This window comes from Giraffa tippelskirchi, chromosome 11 (assembly GCF_054371585.1).
Source record: "Giraffa tippelskirchi isolate mGirTip1 chromosome 11, T2T-mGirTip1v1.2.pri, whole genome shotgun sequence".
NCBI classification, from domain to species: Eukaryota; Metazoa; Chordata; class Mammalia; order Artiodactyla; family Giraffidae; genus Giraffa; species Giraffa tippelskirchi.
Window position 1 is genome coordinate 60,396,443 of NC_137285.1, and position 23,558 is coordinate 60,420,000.

Below are 23,558 nucleotides of genomic sequence, written 5' to 3' on the forward strand. Positions count from 1 at the left end.
GCCCAGAGCAGGCAAAGCTCAAGGTAAGAGGCTGAAGAAGACTTGAGGAGCGTAGGAACTGCGGACACGTGTATTCTCTTCTGCCAACAGCCATCACGGAACCTAACAGAGCACAGTCTCTCCTGGCTGGCACAGCAGCTGCACCACGATTTTCTCCTCTCGCGTGGCTGACCTAACAGACACAGTGGTGATGCTGCAGTGACTCCCCCTGTTTTGTAGGTGGAGTTCATATGCACGTACAGCACACAGCCCGTGACCAAGCCAGTGCCTCGGGAGGTGCCTGTGCAGTGCTAGAAGTGATTTCAGCTGTTACATGATGATTTACAAAACCTGGGCTGAGAGAGCCTGAACATGACATCTTGGCTAATTTTCTCTCTCCCCACAAGTCGACATAACATTTTATTAATTCTAGGTGTACAACATAATAATTTTATATGTGTATATATTGCAAAATGACCACCTCAGGAAGTCCAGTTAACATCTGACTCCAAACATAATTACATTTATTGACTTCTCTATATGTGCTGGGTACTATGATACAGTTAGAAACAAGGCGAAATTGGTTTAGGCCATCATGTAGATGTTGTATATAAAATAATTATATAAGTTGTTTTAAAAATCTCTAATATTGGAAACACTATAAAAACCAGTAAATAAACTGTGCAGTAACATCTGAAGACCCGGAACTGTAAAGTGAATAATATAAATTAATCACAAAATATTTCCATATCCTGCCAAATAATTTCTTCAGTAAATCATAAGTACTTACCTATGCTGAACCCTGAGATAGTGTTAGGGATTCGGTGTTACCAGATTCATCATGCCCTCATCCATGTGGAATCTACAGTTAGTGGGATATTCTGGTACTGTAGCTCTCTGAATTTGCAGCAGGAGACACGCTGACTTCACACCACATGGTGTTTTTCATTTAGTAAAATAATTAGTCATTGTATCACCTAGAATTTGATATTTTGTTATTTATTGAGCCCATAGTAAAGTACATACTAAACACGTGCCTTACAGGATAATGATTAGCATATAATTTTCAACGTTTCAATGAACTTTTGCCATAAAATTTAAGAGGATTTTAATTGCAAGTAATAAGGATTGCTTGTTAATAGGCTGTAGATAATTAGGGAGCTATTTGCATTCTCTCCCCACAAATTTTCTTAGTGTTCTGAGCTTCACTTAATTCATAACTTTATCTCATGAGGATTAGTTAATCCCATTTAGTCAGAGTAATAACAGACATGATGTTTCTCCTCTTCAGCTCTCTCCCAGAGTTCTAATGATTCTTGGAAAGATTTTAACATTGATTAGTTTTATTTATTGTGAGGAGAAGTAGAGTATCTTTCTTAGTCTTTTACTCTAATGAAATAAAACATCAGGGTAAGTGGCACTGACATTCACGGCAGTTAATTTTAGTTTTGCTAATGTAAATTTTATTTTACTATGGCATTTTAATATAAATCTCATTTCAAATATTAACAGATCACTGTCTGGCCAGCAACCTTTACAGAAAAGCACCAGCAGAAATGAGTTTGCATGCATTTTATCTATCCTTTTGCTGGCGCTGTAGCTGTATTTTAAAATCATGTATTTATAATACTATTCAACTTCTACTTGAGATTCCTTATTGTATTGGAAATTTTGTTGGTTAATATATACTGTTTTTCTTGAAACGGTTCACTTCTGATAACATTCTTGAGGGCCCCAACCCAAAAATATACTTGAAGGTGTTAGGAAAAATAGGATATTTTCTTCGTTATTATATGGCGTATTACCTTTGGTAGATGTCCATTCTTAATAAAACAAAAAAAAAGAGAAGCCATCATTTTTAAATCTTTTTCTTTCAGGCTTAGGCTCTTTGGGCCTTTTCACCAACTACTGTAGAATAAACATTTTTAAGTTACAAAGTTTGGATTCTGTGTATTTTGGCTTTAGAACTTTAGCCTTACATAAACTCCCTATGCCTTGCTCAGTGAAAACATCTATTCAGTGAAAGTATGTATTCTAAAGGATTATTCTGAATGTAAAATAACATATGGAATGTGCTCTGCATGTTGCCGGGCAAATAGAAAGTGCTCAGAGTAAACTGTAATGCTTAAATATTATGTTTAAAACAACCTCTTACCTATGACATGTTCTTACCTATTTTTGGAGCTCTGCCTTTGGTTTACTGGAAATGAAACATCCTTATATTTTTGTGAGCATTTAGAGTGGTCTGTCATCTTGGAATAATCACTTATTATTTATTTATTATTTGCTAATCTATGCAGTGTTCTTAATGTCTAAGCCTCTACCTGCTTTTACATGTATTAGATTTAGGTGTAACTAACACGCTATTTCAAATCCTAAAAGATGATGCTGTGAAAGTGCTGCACTCAATATGTCAGAAATTTGGAAAACTCAGAAGTAGCCACAAGACTGGAAAAGGTCAGTTTTCATTCCAATCTGAAAGAAAGGCAATGCCAAAGAATGCTCAAACTACCACACAATTGCACTCATCTCACACGCTAGTAAAGTAATGCTCAAAATTCTCCAAGCCAGGCTTCAGCAATACGTGAACCATGAACTTCCAGATGTTCAAGCTGGTTTTAGAAAAGCAAGAAGAACCAGAGATCAAATTGCCAACATCCTCTGGATCATCGAAAAAGCAAGCGAGTTCCAGAAAAACATCTATTTCTGCTTTATTGACTATGCCAAAGCCTTTGACTGTGTGAATCACAATAAACTGTGGAAAATTCTGAAAGAGATGGGAATACCAGACCACCTGACCTGCCTCTTGAGAAACCTGTATGCGGGTCAGGAAGCACCAGTTAGAACTGGACATGGAACAACAGACTGGTTCCAAATAGGAAAAGGAGTACGTCAAGGCTGTATATTGTCACCCTGCTTATTTAACTTATACGCAGAATACATCATGAGAGACACTGGGCTGGAAGAAGCACAAGCTGGAATCAAGATTGCAGGGAGAAAGAAATATCAATAACCTCAGATATGCAGATGACACCACCCTTATGGCAGAAAGTGAAGAGGAAATAAAAAGCCTCTTGATGAAAGTGAAAGAGGAGAGTGAAAAAGTTGGCTTAAAGCTCAACATTCAGAAAACTAACATCATGGCATCCGGTCCCATCACTTCATGGCAAATAGATGGGGAAACAGTGGAAACAGTGTCAGATTTTATTTTTGGGGGCTCCAAAATCAGTGCAGATGGTGATTGCAGCCATGAAATTAAAAGATCCTTACTCCTTGGAAGGAAAGTTATGACCAACTTAGATAGCATATTAAAAAGCAGAGACATTACTTTGCCAACAAAGTTCTGTCTAGTCAAGGCTATGCTTTTTCCAGTAGTCATGTATGGATGTGCGAGTTGGACGGTGAAGAAAGCTGAGCGCCGAAGAACTGATGCTTCTGAACTATGGTGTTGGAGAAGACTCTTGAGAGTCCCTTGGACTGCAAGGAGATTCAACCAGTCCATCCTAAAGAAGATCAGTGCTGGGTGTTCATTAGAAGGACTGATGTTGAAGCTGAAACTCCAATACTTTGGCCACCTCATGTGAAGAGTTGACTCATTGGAAAAGACCCTGATGCTGGGAGGGATTAGGGGCAGGAGGAGAAGGGGATGACAGAGGAGGAGACAGCCGGATGGCATCACCGACTCGATGGACATGAGTTTGGGTAAACTCCGGGAGTTGGTGATGGACAGGGAGGCCTGGCGTGCTGTGATTCATGGGGTCTCAAAGAGTCGGACACTACTGAGCGACTGGACTGAACTGAACTGATACTGGTAGGGGTGAGGCACATAGGGAGACAGGAAGAAGGAAAAGTTTCCAACAGAAATCTTCAAAGAGTCACTTGAAATAATCCCTCTATATAAACAGTATTTTGTTATTGTTGTTCAATCACTAAGTCGTGTCCAACTCTTTGCATATCCATGGCCTGTAGCATGCGAGGTTTCCCCGTCCTTCACCGTCTCCTGGAGTTTGCTCAAATGCATGTCCATTGGGCTGGTGATGCCATCTAACCATCTCATCCTGTCTCCCTCTTCTCCTCCTACCTTCAGTCTTTCCCAGCATCAGGGTTTTTTCTTACATGTAGTATAAAATACCCAACTGATTTATTTCCTTTGGCTTTCAAATTATCCACTGATTTTTTTTAATTTTTGTATAATCATGGGTGAAATTTTCCATATATGATACAAGGTATATTCAGAAATCTATTTTCAATTTCTGTTTTTCTTCCTTGTTCCTCTATCCCCCTTAAAGTCATTTTTATTAGTTTCTGAGTTAAAACTTTCATTTTTAAAAATATAAGCAAATATATTTATAATTATATTTGCTGCTCACTTTCTCAGATAAATGGTAGCATACTATACACATTTTTCTCTAGCTTGTTTTGTTCATTTTTCCTAGTGCCCATTTTTAAAGCAGTTTGTAGAGTTGTTGCTCACTGTGTGCATGCACAATGGTTTATTCAATCTGTTTCCTATCCTGAAAGAGCATCTTGGCTATTTCTTACTTTCTACTATTACAAATAGTGCTGTGATTAATAGCCTTGGTACAAACATCCTTTCAATTATTTTTACCATTGACAATGTAAGACAGATTACTAAAGTTAGAATCAGGTAATAAATGCATATATTATTTTTGTAGATACAGCAAAACTGCACTCCATAGGAATTATTTAATTTTCTGTTTTCTCTAGGAATACACACTGTAACACTCCATGAGGACGGACACACAAACTGTCATATGTCAAACCAAAAGTCTGCTGTGAGATACACAAATATACTAGAAATAGCCAGTATGCTGTTCCCATTTTTGTACACCACTGCCAAGAGCAACACTTAACCTATTTATTCCACTCAGTAAAAAACAGTCAGGAATGCTAATAAAAACTAATTATTCTTCAGGACTACTTTAGTAGTCTAATAATTAGATTTTCACATGATTTCAAAATATCAAATTCTATCCAATTAAAAATCCTAGTGACATGGAACCTCAAGCCTTTCCAAACAGCTATTCTCTTGAAAGTTCTATACTGATATACTGTTTAGGGAGTGAGGCCAACTGTCGCTCCTCAGTCTTTTGTATTCTCTTCTCATCCTACACTGAGACTATCTTGTAGGATCTTTTCACAATGGCAAGAAGGCCTTGTAAGGATAAGACTCTGTCAAGTTTCTCACTTCTCTGCCTACAAAATATCTGCCATCTGGAATCCACACCACCAGTTCTAATTGTACCTGCCATTGCTGCTAAGATCCGTTGCCCCTCCAAATTGTGGGGTTTTTGTAAACTGTCTGATGCTCTTTATATCTTCTACCATGCTTCTCAGCTCCCAGACTTAAAATTACAAGCATCAGCCAAACTTCTCGTTTTTATCTAGTGGTGAAATGATGAAATGTATACATCAACCTTCTCATGTACATTAATTCTGACTAAGCACTCAGGAACTGCTTCCATATTATCAAAGAAGACTTACTAGTATTTTGTTTATTATATTGTCACTTTCAACTGTTTTTATATCCAGAAGTGACATAAGGCCAGCCTTCAAACTTTACTGCTTCTTTTCTTACAAAACAAGCCATATTATTTAATACTAATAGACCTGGCTTAAATTGCCTGATCTTCACCTGCATGACAAAGTTAGGTTTCATGAGACTATAGAAGCATTTTCTATGTCTGCTATAGCACTATTCATTATGAAAGTGAGAGTCGCTCAGTTGTGTCCGACTTTTTGAGACCTCATGGACTGTAATTAATCCATGGAATTCTCCAGGTCAGAATACTGGAGTGGGTAGCCTTTCCCTTCTCCAGGGGATCTTCCCAGCCCAGGGATTGAACCCAGGTCTCCTGCATCGCAGGCAGATTCTTTACCAGCTAAGCCAACAGGGAAGCCCAAGAATACTGGAGTGGGTAGCCTATCCCTTCTCCAGCAGATCTTCCTGTCCCAGGAATCAAACTGGGGTCTCTTGCATTGCAGGCAGATTCTTTACCAACTAGGCTATCAGGGAAGCCCATTATTCAGTACAGTCTACAAATATATCCTCAAGGCATATCCTACGAAAAATTCTCCTTACTGCAGAAGTCATTCAGGTTACAATACTCATTACTAGATAAATATTTAGTGAGCACTAAAATGTTACACTAAAAGGTAAGATCCATGAGGGCAGGAAATTTTGTCTCTGTAATTTACTGCTAGATACCCAGTGCTGAGAACAGAGCTTGCATCCAGCAATCCTTCATAATTTCTATAAATATTTATTGAATGAATAAATAAACAACACTAATATATAAAGTACTATGAAAATATCATGAACAGAAACAGTCTCTGACCTTAAGGAACTGCTGATCTGCATGAGACAGGATACATATAAATTAAAAGCTCAAATATGTAATGTATAAGACAGAGAAATGGTGCTGACTACCAACATTATAAGAGCTTCTAGAATTAAAATACCATGACCCAGTGCAAGAATCCTTATTCACATGTGGCTTTTAAGAAAAAGTAGGACTAACAGAAATACAGAGGAGAGATGTACAGGTAGATGGAATGAGGTGAGCAAATGGACAAAACTAGGAAAAGACAAGAAGCAATCCATGAGAAGACAGACTACATTCATGAAGGAAATGTTTGTTCTGCTTTTTTAAAAGACAAATCACACTTCAAGCTTAACTGTACTTCAAAATTCATAGTTCTTTCTTTATAGTTAACATATGCTGAAACATTTCAAGGTTGTATAAGCAAACGTATGTTTTTTCCCCAGTAATATCAATTTCGATGGGTTATAGTTTTATTATTAATGTGACTTGTTTCTGATATACAGAAGCATTTAACATTGTGTTTGTATGTATAGTTAAAAAAGAGTCTTTACACTGAAGATTAACAGTTCATATTGTGGCAAAAATAATTAGGTTCCAGAAGAACATAGCTTAAAATCTTTTTAAAATACATTAAAATAGTATACTTTCTCATAACACTAAAATTAATATTTTAAAAATGATTTTAAGTTTTTTAGGTGTTCATATACCAGTGTAAAGCAAAGTAGTTCTAGGTTTTCTATTCAAAAATACAGAATATTTAATTTAATTTATTAATAATGTTAATAATAATAAACATGGATGTTTACCATGTGCCTAAAACTATTGTAAATGCTTTACATACAATTGTCATAGAGTTAATAATACAAAACATAACAGTTTGCTTTCTTAAAGTTATTAATAATTTGATGGTGCTTAGTTCTTACATGTAATGTTTTATGTGCCATTATTTTGCTTTTACTGCAAAAGAAAGATCTGGCTCCCAAAGATAAAGGAGATTTTTGGTAAATGGTGAAGGTAAAGAAATAAATGACCCACTTGGCTCGTGTGTAATTACGCTGCCTGAGATTGTAACAATCTATCACATGAAGGAGGATGACACCACACTAAGGGGTGAGGCAGAGGAGATAGCCTTTGACTAACTACGGGACCCTGACGATCGATACTCCACAGATAGTGTGCTCTCAAAAACAATTGAATTCTAAAAAAGTTTGAAAATAGATTCCCCCTTTCTTCTGATACTGATCAGAGACCTATCTTGACCTTATTCTCAAAGAGCCATACTTTCTTAAAGAGGTATATGAAAGACATAAATCCTTTCTATCTCTGGATTGTTCTTTCAAATGAGCATTTACAACATTTCGATTATAATGACAATCCTACAAGAAAAAATCCTACTGAAATCCTTATTTCATTATTACATAAACATGCTTTCTCGATTAGCTGTTAAAAGTTATCACAATACTGAACACATGACAGGTACATATCCCAAAGACAGAAAATATAAAATCTAGCAGAAAATTAAAATTTCTAAAAGAGGTTTCAGTATACATAGTGAACTAGGTATTTGTAAACAGCCTATAATTTGATTACATAAAAATAAGCAGAAGGAAACTTTAGAAATAAAAGGAAATTCTGAGCCAACAAAATATTTCACAAAATAAATTTAAAGGATAATCCTATTACAATTATCTTAAAGTATCACTTTATGTTAACTCCTCAGACTGTATCTCAGAGTAACTCCTATTACATTAAAATGCTTTAAAATTCAGCCTACGTGCATATGCACTCAGTCATGCCCGACTCTTTGCAACTCCACGGACTGTAGCACACAAGGCTCCTCTGTCCATGGGATTCCGAACCAAGAATACTGGAGTGGGTAGCCATTTCCTTTTCCAGGGGATCTTCCCAAACAAGGGAGGGAATCTGTGTCTCTTGCATCTCCAGCATTGGCAGGCAGACTCTTTACAAGCTGCTTCAAAAAGTATAATTCTTTCCTTTCATTTTCAAATTATCAGTTTAGTAGTTTAGCCATGTACAACTCTTTGTGACCCCATGAACTGCAGCAAACCAAGCTTCCCTGTTCATCACCAAATCCCGGAGCCTGCTCAAACTCATGTCCATTGAATCGGTGATGTCATCCAACCATCTCACCTTCTGTCGCCCCCATCCCCTCCATCCTTCAATCCTTTCCAGCATCAGGGTCTTTTCCAATGAGAAAGTTCTTCAGGTGGTCAAAGTATTGGAGTTTCAGTTTCAACATCAGGCCTTCCAATGAATATGATTTCCTTCAGGATGGACTGGTTGCATCTCCTTGCAATCCAAGGGACCCTCAAGAGTCTTCTCCAACACCACAGTTCAAAAGATCAATTCTTCGGCGCTCAGCTTTCTTTATGGTCAAACTCTCACATCCATACATGACTACTGGAAAAACCATAGCTTTCACTGGACGGACCTTTGTCAGCAAAGTAATGTCTCTGCTTTTTACTATGCTGTCTAGGTTGGTCATAGCTTTTCTTCCAAGGAGCAAGCGACTTTTAATTTCACGACTTCAGGCACCATCTGCAGTGATTTTGGAGACTAAGAAAATAAAGTCTGTCACTGTTTCCACTGTTTCCCCATCTGTTTGCCATGAAGTGATGGGACCGGATGCCATGATCTTAGTTTTCTGAATGTTGAGTTTTAAGCCAATTTTTTCATCCCCCACTTTCATTCATCTTCACCCAGAGGCTCTTTAGTTCCTCTTCACTTTCTACCATAGGGTGGTGTCATCTGAATATCTGAGGTTATTGATATTTCACCTGGCAATCTTGATTCCCGCTTGTGCTTCATCCAGCCCAGTGATTCTCATGATGTACTCTGCACATAAGTTAAATAAGCAGAGTGACAATATACAGCTTTGACGTACTCCTTTTCAATTTTGAACCAGTCCATTGTTCCATGTCCAATTCTAACTGTTGCTTCTTGACCTGTGTACAGATTTCTCAGGAGGCAGCTAAGGTGGTCTGGTATTCCCATCTCTTGAAGAATTTTCCACAGTTTGTTGTGATCCACACAGTCAAAGGCTTTGGCATAATCAATAAGGAGAAGTAGATAATTTTCTGGAATGCTCTTGCTTTTTCTATGATCCAATGGATGTTGGCAATTTGATCTCTGATTCCTCTGTCTTTTCTAAATCAAGCTTGAACATCTGGAACTTCTCAATTCACGTACTGTTGAAGCCTCACTTGCAGAATTTTGAGCATTACTTTACTAGAGTGTCAGATGAGTGCAATTGTGTGGTAGTTTGAGCATTCTTTGGCATTGCCTTTCTTTGGGATTGGAATGAAAACTGATCTTTTCCAGTCCTGTGGCCACTGCTGAGTTTTGCAAATTTGCTGGCATATTGAGTGCAACACTTTCACAGCATCATCTTTCAGGATTTGAAATAGCTCACCTGTAATTTCATCACCTCCACTATCTTTATTCGTAGTGATGCTTCCCAAGGCCCACTTGACTTCACATTCCAGGATGTCTGGCTCTACATGAGTTATCACGCCATCATGGTTATCTGGGTCACAAAGATCTTTTTTGTATACTTCTTCTGTGCATTCTTGCCATCTCTTCTTAATATTTTCTGCTTCTGTTAGGTCCGTACTATTTCTGCCCTTTATGGTGCCCATCTTTGCATGAAATGTTCCCTTGGTTACTCTCATTTTCTTGAAGAGATCTCTAGTCTTTCCCATTCTATGTTTCCCTCTATTTCTTTGCATTGATTGCTGAGGAAGGCTTTCTTATCTCCTTGCTATTCTTTAGAACTCTGCATTTAAATGGGTATATCTTTCCATTTCTCCTTGGCCTTTAGCTTCTCTTCTTTTCTCAGCTATTTTAAGACCTCCTCAAACAACCATTTTGACTTTTTGTATTTCTTTTTCTGGGGGATGGTTTTTATCAGTGCCTCCTACACAATGTTACGAACCTCTTACCATAGTTCTTCAGGCACTCTGTCTGTCAGATTTAATGCCTTGAATCTATTTGTCACTTCCACTGTATAATTGTAAGGGATTTGATTTGGGTCATACGTGAATGGTCTAGTGGTTTTCCCCACTTTCTTCAACTTAAGTCTGAATTTGGCAATAAGGAGTTCATGATGTGAGCCACAGTCAGCTCCCGGTCTTGTTTTTGCTGACTGTATAGAGCTTCTCCATTTTTGGCTACAAAGAATATAATCAATCTGATTTCGGTATTGACCATCTGGTGATGTCCATGTGTAGAGTTGTCTCTTCTGGAGTTTTCAGACACTGTATATAAATTTTCTGAAACTAAAAAGCCAAGTATCTAAAACACACTTCAAAGCATGAAAGGGATAATTAAGGGGAAAGCAAAATCCACTCTAAATTCTAACACATTTTCTTTTTCATAGAGGCTTATCTTCTCGCAAATAGAATATAATCCATGATATATCATAAAGTAAAAGATCATAAAATTAAACTTTATAGGAAGTTTAGACTTTGTACTGATACCATAATATCACTATTGCAGAGGACAAGAGAGTGAATATATGACAGCATCTATCCAATTACTACAAAATGGCATTTTGCAAATTGTCAGTATGAGAAGGATGCGACATGAAAACACAGCATATATTATCTTCGTTCTTCAGTGCTGCTGCAATCTGATCCCTCCCAAAGTACAAATTGTTAGGATAAATGAATCATCTAGGTAGCTTAAAAGAATCCACGTAAGTAGACAGGCCTCCGACCAATTCAATTCTAAATGAAGACAAGGTTGAGAACTATGGCTTTATCTCTCTGAAAAGGTGAAAACGGTTTGAAAGAAATAGAATCAAAGCAAACTATGTAATGGGAATACTGTTTAATAACAAAGATGATTATATTTACTCCCAAATCGCCAAAGGATGAAAGCATATGGATTACAGGAAAGTCTCAACAAACTTTACAAGTTGGCAACTTAACTAGATTAACAAATAATTGTTAAAATGCAAATATAACTTGAGGAAATTCACTGGATTGCTCATATATGTACCTTGACATAATGTATTTAACAAAATGTAATCTAGTTAAAGTCACTTTCAGTTTATAGAATTTGACCATCTGGAGGCAACTGGTCATTTTGGGAACAGAGTGATCTAGGATGTAGATCCTGAATCTCTAGAGAAAACTTTTTGTTATTGTTCAGTTGCTCAGTCATGTCCAACTCTTTGCGAATCTATGGCCTGCAGCACACCAGGCTTCCTGGTCCTTCACCATCTCCCTACATACATGGTGCCGTCAAAGACAAAACTTTGAAGGCACTATATAAATAGGAAGGCAAACAACTCTCGGTCAGACCAGGGTACAATAAGGTAGCAAAGGCATGTCAAACCCATGAGAGAAGGTATGCCAGTGAGTATGATCTCTATTATTACCTACAAAAGTTTGTTAGTACACCAAATATGATGTAAAAGTACAAGAACTATTTTGAATATAGTAAATGTTATCCCTGAATATGGAGTTTACGCCTGTGCTTCCCATTCAACTAAGATATTAACAGTTATATCCAATCCTTTCCTGTTAAAAAAAAAAATGTAAGAATAAAAGCGTAAGAAGAAACATCTACACATTCTCATGTCAGCGTTCTCTCCCTCAGTTAGTGTCGAGCACTGTCAAGTACATCTAGTATACTCCATGCACATGTCCAAAGATTGAGAATACTAAAATGAAGATATTATATTCTTTCATTCTCTAAACAGGGCTTCCCCAATGGCTCAGCAGGTAAAGAATTCACCTGCAATGCAGGAGACACAGGAGATGTGGGTTCGATCCCTGGGTCAGGAAGATCCCTTGGAGGAGGAAATGGCAGTCCCCACAGTACTCATGCCTGAAAACCCAGGGACAGAGGAGCCTGGCAGGCTACAGTTATGGGGTCACAAGAGTCGGACACAACTAAGCGCATACAGAGCACTATTCTCTAAGTATCTTTCAGTACAGTGGAAAATAGAAAAATGTGTAGGTAATGTATAAATATGTAAATACAATGTGTGCAGTAGAGCTGTTGGAGAAGGTCATCAACAGGATATAACTGGCGGTCAACACACAAACTAGACCACAGCAACTGGACACTCTACTCCCTCCGTGTACTTGCGATGTAAGCTGTGCCCACTGTTCTCACACAGGAGCCACTTCAAAGACATAGCACTCAGAGTGTAAATGTTACTCCAACTGTCTGGCCTGTAATTAACATTAAGGCCGCTACATAAACTTGTAAGATTCTCAGGGTGGATGCAGAGATTGACTCATCCAGTAGCTGGGCCAGCCAAGCCTCATGTCCAAGTTCCTTTGCTTATTTAAACTGTCACCTACCAATCTGGAGTGGTCTGCCTCTTCCTGTGGTCTCTCCTTGCCCTCTGTGTACAGGGCGAGTTTTGACTGTCACCTGGTTTAACTCTGGGGGGTGCAAACCAACAAGTGCTTTGATACATACATTTATCAAGTGCTATTATAACATATATACACAATGAAATAATCTATCGGGTAATGCTTCCATTTTCAGTGAAATTATGAGTTTATTTAAAAAGATGACATAAGAGGGCAATCATCCAGTTTCTACATTCTCTTTATGTACCCAGATTCTCTCTCTCTATGGTTACATTGAAATGGAAATGAATCTCTTTTTAATATTTAACATTTGAAACAAACCACTTTAGTATTTTGCATTTCAACTGAAGCAACAAAGAGTATAAAGATAACTCCATCAGTGTTTTTTCAAAATCACCTTGTTTGGCTTTTAAAGGTTTTTAAATGTAGGTTGATGATGATGGTTTATTCACCAAGTCCTGTCCAGACTGTTGCAGCCCCATGGACTGTAGCCTACCAGACTTCTTTGTCCATGGGATTTCTCAGGCAAGAATACTGGAGTGGGTTACCATTTCCTTCTCCAATGGATCAGGTAATGCTTTTGAGAAGAAGAGACAAAGGCTTGTAAAGTACTCGGAGGCAGACATATTTCAGAAAAAATTTTAAAGATAAATAGGAACTCCTTTTTAAAGATAAATAGGAGCTAAGCAAATAAGACTGGAAGAGCATTGAAGACACAAAGAAGAACATGAGAGAAAAAAAAGAAAAATGTGCTTGAAATGCAAGACGCCTGGTGTGGCTAAAGATACATGGAAAAGACTGAGTGGCAAGGCAGAGTTAAGGACTGGCACTAAGGGGCCCTAAATGTCGTATCTTAAGCTTTTCCACAGAGAGTGCGTTTAATAATAACATGTTGAAGTTGCAATACTATTAAGAGAAATGGCAGGCAAGGAAATCAACTGGTAGGTTACCTGAAGGCATTTATAACCCAGAGTTTTTCAAAAAGTCTACGTTATAATCATAACCAGTTACTAAAATGGGTTACAGATAGAGCTGGTATAAACAATGGAAAGCTGTTCTGATTTCAGAATGGACCCTGGAGTTTTCTCTTTTCAAAAAATGCCTAACTATGGCCTAATATTTTATCTCAAATGGATTATGATATAAATGAATGCATTAATTAATACAAGTATAGCCTAAAATATAATAGGTTGTCACTAATTTTTCACTTTTTTTCCATTTCAACACCATCTAATTACATGCAATGTAGATTTCACATTAGGTCCACAGGATTTGTTCTCTTGACAAACATCTATTTATAAAAAGACCCCTTTCTTAACCTTTATTCCCCTCAAGCTTTCCCATAACATTTCATATGAAGGATTCCTTAACATAGCCACTCAGAAGCTGAGAAAACTGAGGCTTAGCCAAAAATAATCTTCTAATTAAGAGAGTTGATTTCAAATCCATAGCTATGAGGCCAAATCCCAGGATCATCCTGCTGTGCTGATGTGCTCAGTCATGGCCGACTCTTTGTGACCCCATGGACTGTAGCCCACTAGGCTCCTCTGTCCATGGAATTTTCCAGGCAAGAATACTGGAGTGGGTTGCCATGATCATCCAAAATTACTTCATGAGATAACTTCCTATAGTTATGTTGCTGCTGCTGCTAAGTCACTTCAGCCATGTCCGACTCTGTGCGACCCCATAGACGGCATCCCACCAGGCTCCGCGGTAGTTGGAATAGGAAACAGAAGTCCAAAATGGCGGTGGCTAAAAGACAAGGAAGGGAAAAACCCGCGAAAATAGAACAAAGGAAGGTCTAAGGAAGGTCCGAGGACCTGAGTGAGAATTTCAGGTAGAACAGCACTCCTGGCTAAGCCCAATTTGCATAGGGCAGGCCCAGGAGGAGGAAAAAACATATAAAAAGAGGAGCCAAAGCGCTCTCTCTCTCTCTCTCTTTCTCGCTCTCTCTCTCTTGTGCGCTCTGGGGTGTTCTTCCCTTCGTGTCTTTGGGTCGACGGTCAGCATGCCCTCATGCTTCGAGGATGGATTTTCCTGCTATTATCTAAATAAAAGAGCTGTAACACTGATTGTCTAAGAGCTATAACACAGTCTGCCCAAGACCCGAGAGCCATGACCCACCGAGGGCTCTAATGTCCGTCACTCCAAATCTTTGTTGGGATGAGACAGGTCCGAGGAGCATACACTTGCCTGACAGTTATGAACAGTTACAAATTTAAGAAGCCTAACAAATTCTGGGATTTTTTCTTCTTAGACACAATTAAAACATAATATAAGGGCTTTTTGAGGACAAAACTCATATACAATTTTAAGAGTTTTGATAGATCATACAGTTGTGGTGTCAGAATCTCTCAGAATTACCTCCAGAGTCAACAACTCACCAGGAGGACTCACAGGACTCAGCAGAGAGTCATCCTCAGGGTTATAATTTTTTATAGTAAAAGGATGCAAGTCAAAATCAGCAAACAGAAAAAGCGCAAGGAGCGAAGCCTGGAAGAAATCAGGCACAGGTTTCCAACAGTACTCTTCCTACAGAGTTAAACAGCATGGATTTCATCCCTCCAGCAAGGAGCTGTGAGAACACATGTGAAATGTTTGTTTAGGGAAGCTCACTAGAGCCTCAGCTCCCAAGGTTTTTATTTGGTGCTGGTCACTAAGGCTTCCTCTACCTAGCATGCGACATACTTCCAGACTCCCAGAATAAAAACAGATGCTTAGCATAAACTATATTCTTTGTACAAACAGGCAAACTGAGCTACTTTTACCATTTACAGAAAGTTTTATATTTGTGTAAGGAACTACTTATCATTCAAGTTACCATACACCTTGTGATCAGTTCTATATGAAGATATGAGTCTGCTGTATTAAGTGTTTTTCTAGGTAGCTGTGTGGCCTTCCCAGGTGGTACAGTGATAAACAATGCACCTGCCAATGCAGCACGTGCTGGTTTATTCTCTAGGTCAGAAGATCCCCTGGAGTAGGACATGGCAACCACCTCCAGTTTTACTGCCTGGAAAATTCCATGGACAAGAGAAGCCTGGTGGGCTATAGTCCATGCAGTCCCAAAGAGTCAGATGCAACTGGGCACACAGGCACACCACTGTGTAACCACAAACACAATCACAACAGTTCTATCACACAAAAAATTATTCTGTACCCCTTTGTTGTCAACTTCTACAAATCACAGGTCTGATTTTTACCCCTACAGTTTGCCTATTCCAAAATGTTACACAAATTGAAACATAATGCAGAGCCTTTTGAATCTCTCTTCATCTGGGGCAATGCACTTAAGAGTCATCGATGATGTTGCACGTGTCAGTAATTTGTTCTTTTTTATTGTTAAATAATATTCACTGTACAGATACAGCACAGGTATTTTTTTCTGTGAACTACATTTTCATTTCACTTGAGTAAATATCTAACAGTAGGACTTTGGAATTACATGACAACTTTATAGAAGCTACTAAATAGTTTTTCAAAGTGCAAGACCATTTGCATTCTATTCTAGTTTGCCTGCCCAACAGCAATGTGTAAAAGTTCCATAACAGTCTGAAATATTCTGTGGTTTTCTCATAATTTCAGGCAGGCACTAAGAAATCCAACTGGCTGAATGAGTAATCACATAACAAAAAGCATCCACCAAAGTGTTTCTTTTCCACATGACAAAATTCACTCATCTAACAAAATTCAGTTCAAATGTCATCACTGTTTCCCCTATGAACTTAGACTTAATTACATCTTACTGTTGTCACATCTCTTAGTTCATAATACTAGAGCTTGAGTACTGTTTATTATCTGATTTTATGGTAATTTATATGTATCTATTTCCCTGTTTGTTCTATAAATTCCTTGATAATACTGACTTATTCAGTTCTGAATTTTTATCATGTCACACAGTGCCACATACCAAACAATGAATAGTTTTTGCTAAAATGTAGATAAGCAGAGAATTTCTAACTGAAGATAGAGTAACTGCAACTTACTCTACAAAACAAAATGATGCAAAACACCAAACAAAATAAAAGAAGCAACAGTTTTCAAGACAACAGACATCTGACAACAAAACAGAGAGACCTTTTCGAGATGGGAAACCAATAAGCTAAGCAATACAGTTCCCACAGTTCACTGCTTTAAGAGTTTCTTGCCCAAAACACACAGAGGGAAAAGCTCAGCAAAGTCAAGTTCAGTTCTCTGAGTTGGAAAGACAGACCTAAGTGTCTGAGAGAAGGCGGAAAGAGTTCTTAGGACTGAGAACTGAAGAGCAGAGGACTGGGAAGAAAAGGAACACCAGAGATGGGGAGGAGGAGGCTCTCAAGTATTCTACAGAGCAGCCATCACTGCAAGCACGTACGGAAACCATCCAAGGCCAAGGAAAGCATGACAGTGGGAGAGCTCAGTATCCCTCGCTCAGTACGTGACACGACAGGTCAACGGAAAATCAGTAAGGCTCTGTAAGGCGGGAACCAACTTGACCTGACATTTACACCACACTGTACTCAATGACAGCACAATACACATGCTTTTCAAGTGTACTCGAAACATTCACCACGACAGACCACATTCTGGGGCATAAAACAAATTTCAAAAAATTAAAAAGCATTCAGATTATATAAAGTAATGGAGTTAATTTGGAAATCATTACCTGAAAGGTCTCTGGAATATCAGAAATATTTGTAAGCTAAGTAACATCTTTCTAATCATCCTTAGTTCAAAGGAAAAATCAAATCAGAATTAGAAAGGAAACTGAACAGAAGGAAATGAAAATACAACCCATCGAAATATGAGATGCTGCCAAAGCTGTACCTTAAGGCGTGAATTTACTGGACTAGAAGTCTATATTAGGAAAAAAAGTTTAAAAAGTCAATGACTTTAAGTAAAGAAACAGCAAATTAACCCAAAGCAGAAGAAAGGAAATAATAAGTCACAAGGAAAATCAAAAAAATAGTAAAAAGAAAAATTCATGAAGCAAAAGACACAAATTGCCAATATCAGAAATAAGATAGGCAACATCACCACAAACTTGGCAAATATTAAAAGAATAAAGGAATATTATGAATAAGTTGATGCCAACAAATTGGACAAATCTGATGACTAATGCAAGAGCTCTAAACTATTAAAAAAAAAATTGCCTTTGAGTTAAAAATTCACCCAACAAAATTCCAGGTCTCCTTGCTTTTACTAACAAATTCCATAAAACATTTAAGGAGTAAATATTCATTTTACACAAACTGTTCAGATTTTGACTTGAAGGAAACACTTCCCCCTCATTTTATGAGACTGGCATTATCTTGATACCAAAAGTTGTCAGAGGTATTACAAGAAAACAACAGACGAATATTATTCATGAATTTACATGTAAAAATTCTACACAGAATTTTACCAAATCAAATTCAATGTTAAATGAAAAGGAAAATATTTCATGACAAAGAACAGTTCATCATCAGGATACAAGATTGGTTTAACATCAAAAAATTATTGCTTTAACATTAAACACCAAATTGAATTTATAAGAGAAAACAATTCTTGACAAATATTCTCAGCAAACAAGGAATAGAAGATAACTTCTATAATCTCATAAAAGGTATCTATGAAAAACCTATAGGAATATCATATTTAATGATAAAGGACTGAATCTCTCCCTGAGCATTTATACCTCTAAAATCAGGATAAGAAAATGGATTTATGCTCTTATCACTTCTATTCAACATTATGCTAGATAATCTAGCAAAGGAAAAGAACAACACCCCCTCCTACCAAGAAAAAAAATCTAAATTAGAAAGGAAGAAGTAGGGAATTCCAAGCGATCACTCTACTGCTGAGGGTGCAGGTTCAATTCCTGGTAGGGGAACTAAGATCCCACAAGCCAAACAATATGGCCAAAAGAAAAAAAAAAAAAAAAGGCAGATGTAATTTTTTTTTTTTTTTTTTTTTTTGCGGACAATATAATTGCCTACATATAAAATCAGACAGAGACTACAAAAATCTACTAAATAACCGAGTTAATGAAGGTTGCAGGATTCAAGATCAATTTAAAAAAAAAGTAAAACACTACATTTCTATATGCTGGCAATGAAAAAATACAATAAAAAATTTAAGTAAAATAGTATTAAAAATATGAAGTACATAGGTATAAATCTGAAAAGATGCGTATTTATGTAAATACTAATAGCAACAAAACATTGCTGGGAGAAATTAAAGACTATATAAATGTAGAGAGATTTCTTTTTCATGCATTCAGAGCCCCAATATAATCATGATGTAAATGCCCCCAAAATTCATCAACAAAATAAAATCAAACCCCAATAGGATAGAAACTGACAAGCTAATTCTAAACTACATTTGGAAATTCCAAAGATCTGCTTCATGGGAAATAGATGGGGAAACAGTGGAAACAGTGGCTGACTTTATTTTGGGGGGCTCCAAAATCACTGCAGATGGTGATTGCAGCCATGAAATTAAAAGATGCTTACTCCTTGGAAGGAAAGTTATGACCAACCTAGACAGCACGTTAAAAAGCAGAGACATTACTTTGCCAACAAAGGTCTGTCTAGTCAAGGCTATGGTTTTTCCAGTGGTCATGTATGGATGTGAGAGTTGGACAGTGAAGAAAGCTGAGTGCCAAAGAATTGATGCTTCTGAACTGTGGTGTTGGAGAAGACTCTTGAGAGTCCCTTGGACTGCAAGGAGATCCAACCAGTCCATCCTAAAGGAGGTCAGTCCTGGGTGTTCATTGGAAGGACTGATGTTGAAGCTGAAACTCCAATACTATGGTCACCTGATGCAAAGAGCTGACTCATTTGAAAAGACCCTGATGCTGGGAAAGATTGAGGGCAGGACGAGAAGGGGACGACAGTATGAGATGGCTGGATGAGATCACCAACTCGATGGACATGGGTTTGGGTGGATTCCGGGAGTTGGTGATGGACAGGGAAGCCTGGCATGCTGCAGCCCATGGGGTCACAAAGAGTCAGATACAACTGAGCGACTGAACTGAACTGACAGTATCCGCAACAACTATGAAAAACAATAGAGCTAGAAGACTCCTAATATCTGACTTTAAGGCTTGTGGAAAAAAGTAGTGTGAAAAGCATAAAGCTAGAAGACTACTACAATCTGACTTCAAGACTTAGCAATAATCAAACACAGTGAGGTACTGGCATAAGGATAGTAGGAGATGAAGAGAATGGAAGAAAAAGTCCAGACCAACACATAGATGGATAACAGATTTTTGACAAAGGTGCAAAGGTTATTCAGTGGATAAAGGATTGTTTTGTTTTTTTTTTAAATAAACAGTGCTAGACCAAATGAATATTGACATGCAAAATATGACCTACAATCCATGTCTTGTACCATGTACATAAGTAACTTCAAAATGGATCTCGGATATAAATGTAAAATGCAAAGCTAGAAAATTTCTAGAAGAAATTGAGTACAGCCATATATGACAAACCCTGAACAAACACTATACTCAGTGGTGAAAAAGTGAAAGAACATCCTCTCAGATCAGGAACAATAGGAATAATACAAGAACACCAACTTTAGTCATTTTCATTCAACATAGTTTGGGATGTCCTAGCCACAGCAATGAGACAGAGAATCCAAATTGGAAAAGAAGTAAATTTGTCGCTGAAAGCGCATTTGTAACTTCAGTTTGTTCACAAATCCAAAAAGTTAGTCTAAGTAACCAGCAAACACAATTGACCACATAGTAAAGTAATATGTTTCTAATACTTTTCACACAAATAATATGTAAAAAGTAACACACAAAAAAGAACATTTTAAATCTTAAAATACAGCACCTAGAAAAGTACAGTAGTACAGCACCACAGATGGCACCAGGGGCTGGCAAGAAGAGAAGGACGAGCAGTGGTGCTGACGGGAAGAGAAAGGAGAGGTGCAGACGGCAGAGAGGAGGGACTGTGAGTGGCAGGAGACAGAAGACAGGCGGCAGCCTCTTTCCGGCCTGATGCTGAAGGCACAGCTTCTGCTTCCTGGTTCCTTACTGGAACCAGCTGCACGCTCGCATCTTTGAGAATTCACAAAGTGAAGGTTCTTAGGTAAGGGACTTATTGTATGCTTTCTCTTCTCTTGGGTGAATACCCAGTAATGGAATGACTGGATCTTAGGGTGTGTGTGTGCTAAGTCGCTTCAGTCGTGTCCAACTCTTTGTGACCCTACGGACTGCAGCCCACCAGCCCGTCTGTCAATGGGATTCTCCAGGCATGGATAGTAGGGTAGGTTTATTTAAACATAGCTTTTTTAAGAAGCTGCCAAACTGTTTTCCAAGGTGCCATTTTACATATCCACCAGCAGTGTATAAGAGTTCCAGTTCCTCCATATCCTCACCAGCACTGGTTATTAATTTTTAATTTTATGCAGTCTAATAGCAATACAGTGTTTAGTTTTAATTTGCCTAATAACAAATAACATTTAGCATATTTTTGTGTGCTTTTTGATCATATTTTCATGCATGTATTTTCTTTGGTGAAATGTTCATTCATATCTTTTGCCTGTTTAAAATTTAGGTGGTCTTTTTATTATTGAATTATAGGGTTTCTATACATTCAGGATGCCAATCCATCCAGTATTCTAAATTTACTGAAGCGATAAGTGCTTATGATTTTTTTATCATGTTTTTGTGTGTTAATCATGCGTTTGACATATCTTTTAAAATCCTTGCTTTACCCAGGGACATATTTTTTTTCCTGTACTCTTCTAGAATGCCTACTTTAGCCATTTATATTCAACACGGGTTCAGATATCCTAGACACTTCAACCAGAGAAGAAAAAGAAATAAAAGGAATCCAAAAAGTAAAGTCCCTGGATTCAAAATTAATATACAGAAATCTGCTGCATTTCTATATATTAAAACCAACTATCAGAAAGGGAAACAAAGGAAACATTCCCATTTCTCGCTGCACCAAACAGGAACAAAAAGACAAAACCAGAAACAAACCTACACGGGGAGGTGTGTACACCTACACCTTGAGAACTATAAAGCACTGATGAAGTCAACCGAAGACAACACAGATGGGACAATACACCTTGTTCTTGGAGTGAAATAAACTATATTATGAAAATGGCCATACTGCCTAAGGGAATCTACACACTCAACACAATCCCCACCAAATTACCAACGGCATTTTTTAGTAATACCAATAATTATTCCATCTTTGTTATTCTTTCCTAAGATTATTTTCGTTATTCAGAGTCTTTTGTGTTTCCACAGAAATTTAAAATTTTTGTCCTACTTCTGTGAAAAATTCCACTGGCACTAAAGAGCTAAAGTATTCAAAACATCAAAATAGGTTAAAGACCTAAACATAAGACCAGATATTATAAAACTCCTAGAGGAAAACACATACAAAATACCCTGACATGAATCACAGCAATGTGTTTTGGTTCCATCTCCTACAAGTAGTTGAAATAAAAACAAAAAGAAACAAATGGGATCTAATCAAACTTAAAAGCTTTTGCAGAGCAAAGGAAACTATAAACAAAACAAAAAGACAATCTATGGACCAGGAGAAAATATTTGCCCAATGAGAACAACAAGGGATTCATTTCCAAAATATACAAACACCTTATACAGCTTAATATCAAAGAAACAAACAACCCAATCAAACAATGGGCAGAAAACCTTGATTTCTCCAAAGAAGACTACACATGGCTAATAGGCACATGAAAAGATGCCCAATGCTGCTAATAACCAGAGAAACACAAATGAAAAATAAAATGAGGTGTCACCTCACCAGTGAGACTGGCCATCATTTAAAAGTCTACAAATAACATATGCTGGAGAGAGTGTGGAGAAAAAGGAACCCCCTCAGCCCGTACTTCTTATGGGAATGTAACTGGTACAGCAACTATGGAGAACAGTTTGAAGGTTCCTTGGAAAACAAAAAATAGAGTTACCATATGATGTGATAGACAAAGTGCCTGATGAACTATGGATGGAGGCTAGTGACATTATACAGGAGACAGGGATCAAGGCCATCCCCAAGAAAAAGAAATGCAAAAAAGTAAAATGGCTGTCTGAGGAGGCCTTACAAATAGCTGGGAAAAGAAGAGAAACCAAAAACAAAGGAAAAAAGGAAAGATATACCCATTTAAATGCAGAGATCCAAAGAATAGCAAGGAGAGATAAGAAAGCCTTCCTCAGTGATCAGTGCAAAGAAAATACAGGAAAACAATAGAATGGGAAAGACTAGCGATCTCTTCAAGAAAATGAGAGATACCAAGGGAACATTTCATGAACTACCGCACAATTGCACTCATCTCAAAGACAATGGCACCCCACTCCAGTACTCTTGCCTGGAAAATCCCATGGATGGAGGAGCTTGGTAGGCTACAGTCCATGGGGTCGCTAAGAGTCAGACACGACTGAACGACTTCACTTTCACTTTTCCCTTTCATGCACTGGAGAAGGAAATGGCAACCCACTCCAGTATTCTTGCCTGAAGAATCTTAGGGACGGCGGAGCCTGGTGAGCTGCCATCTATGGAGAAGCAAAGAGTTGGACACGACTGAAGCGACTTAGCACCAGCAGCAGCACATGCTAGTAAAGTAATGCTCAAAATACTCCAAGTCAGGCTTCAGCAATACGTGAACTGTGAACCTTCAGATGTTCAAGCTGGTTTTAGAAAAGGCAGAGGAACCAGAGATCAAATTGCCAACATCCACTGGATCATCAAAAAAGCAAGAGATTTCCAGAAAAACATCTATTTCTGCTTTACTATGCCAAAGCCTTTGACTGTGTGGATCACAATAAACTGGAAATTCTGAAAGAGATGGGAATACCAGACCACCTGACCTGCCTCTTGAGAAACCTGTATGCAGGTCAGGAAGCAACAGTTAGAACTGGACATGGAACAAC

At 37.9% G+C, this 23,558-nt stretch overlaps 1 protein-coding gene and 1 long non-coding RNA gene across 13 annotated transcripts in view; both read right to left on the reverse strand.

Moving 5' to 3' along the window:
- Nucleotides 1-23,558, reverse strand: part of LRBA (LPS responsive beige-like anchor protein) — an 803,036-nt gene that overhangs the window by 371,696 nt on the left and 407,782 nt on the right. The gene's annotated exons all lie outside the window — the stretch shown is intronic.
- LOC145526963 (uncharacterized) lies at nucleotides 1,845-12,944 on the reverse strand. Its single transcript, XR_014069356.1, has 2 exons — nucleotides 11,186-12,944; nucleotides 1,845-2,354 (listed from the first exon to the last, which is right to left on the reverse strand). It is a non-coding gene; the product is annotated as an uncharacterized LOC145526963 (long non-coding RNA).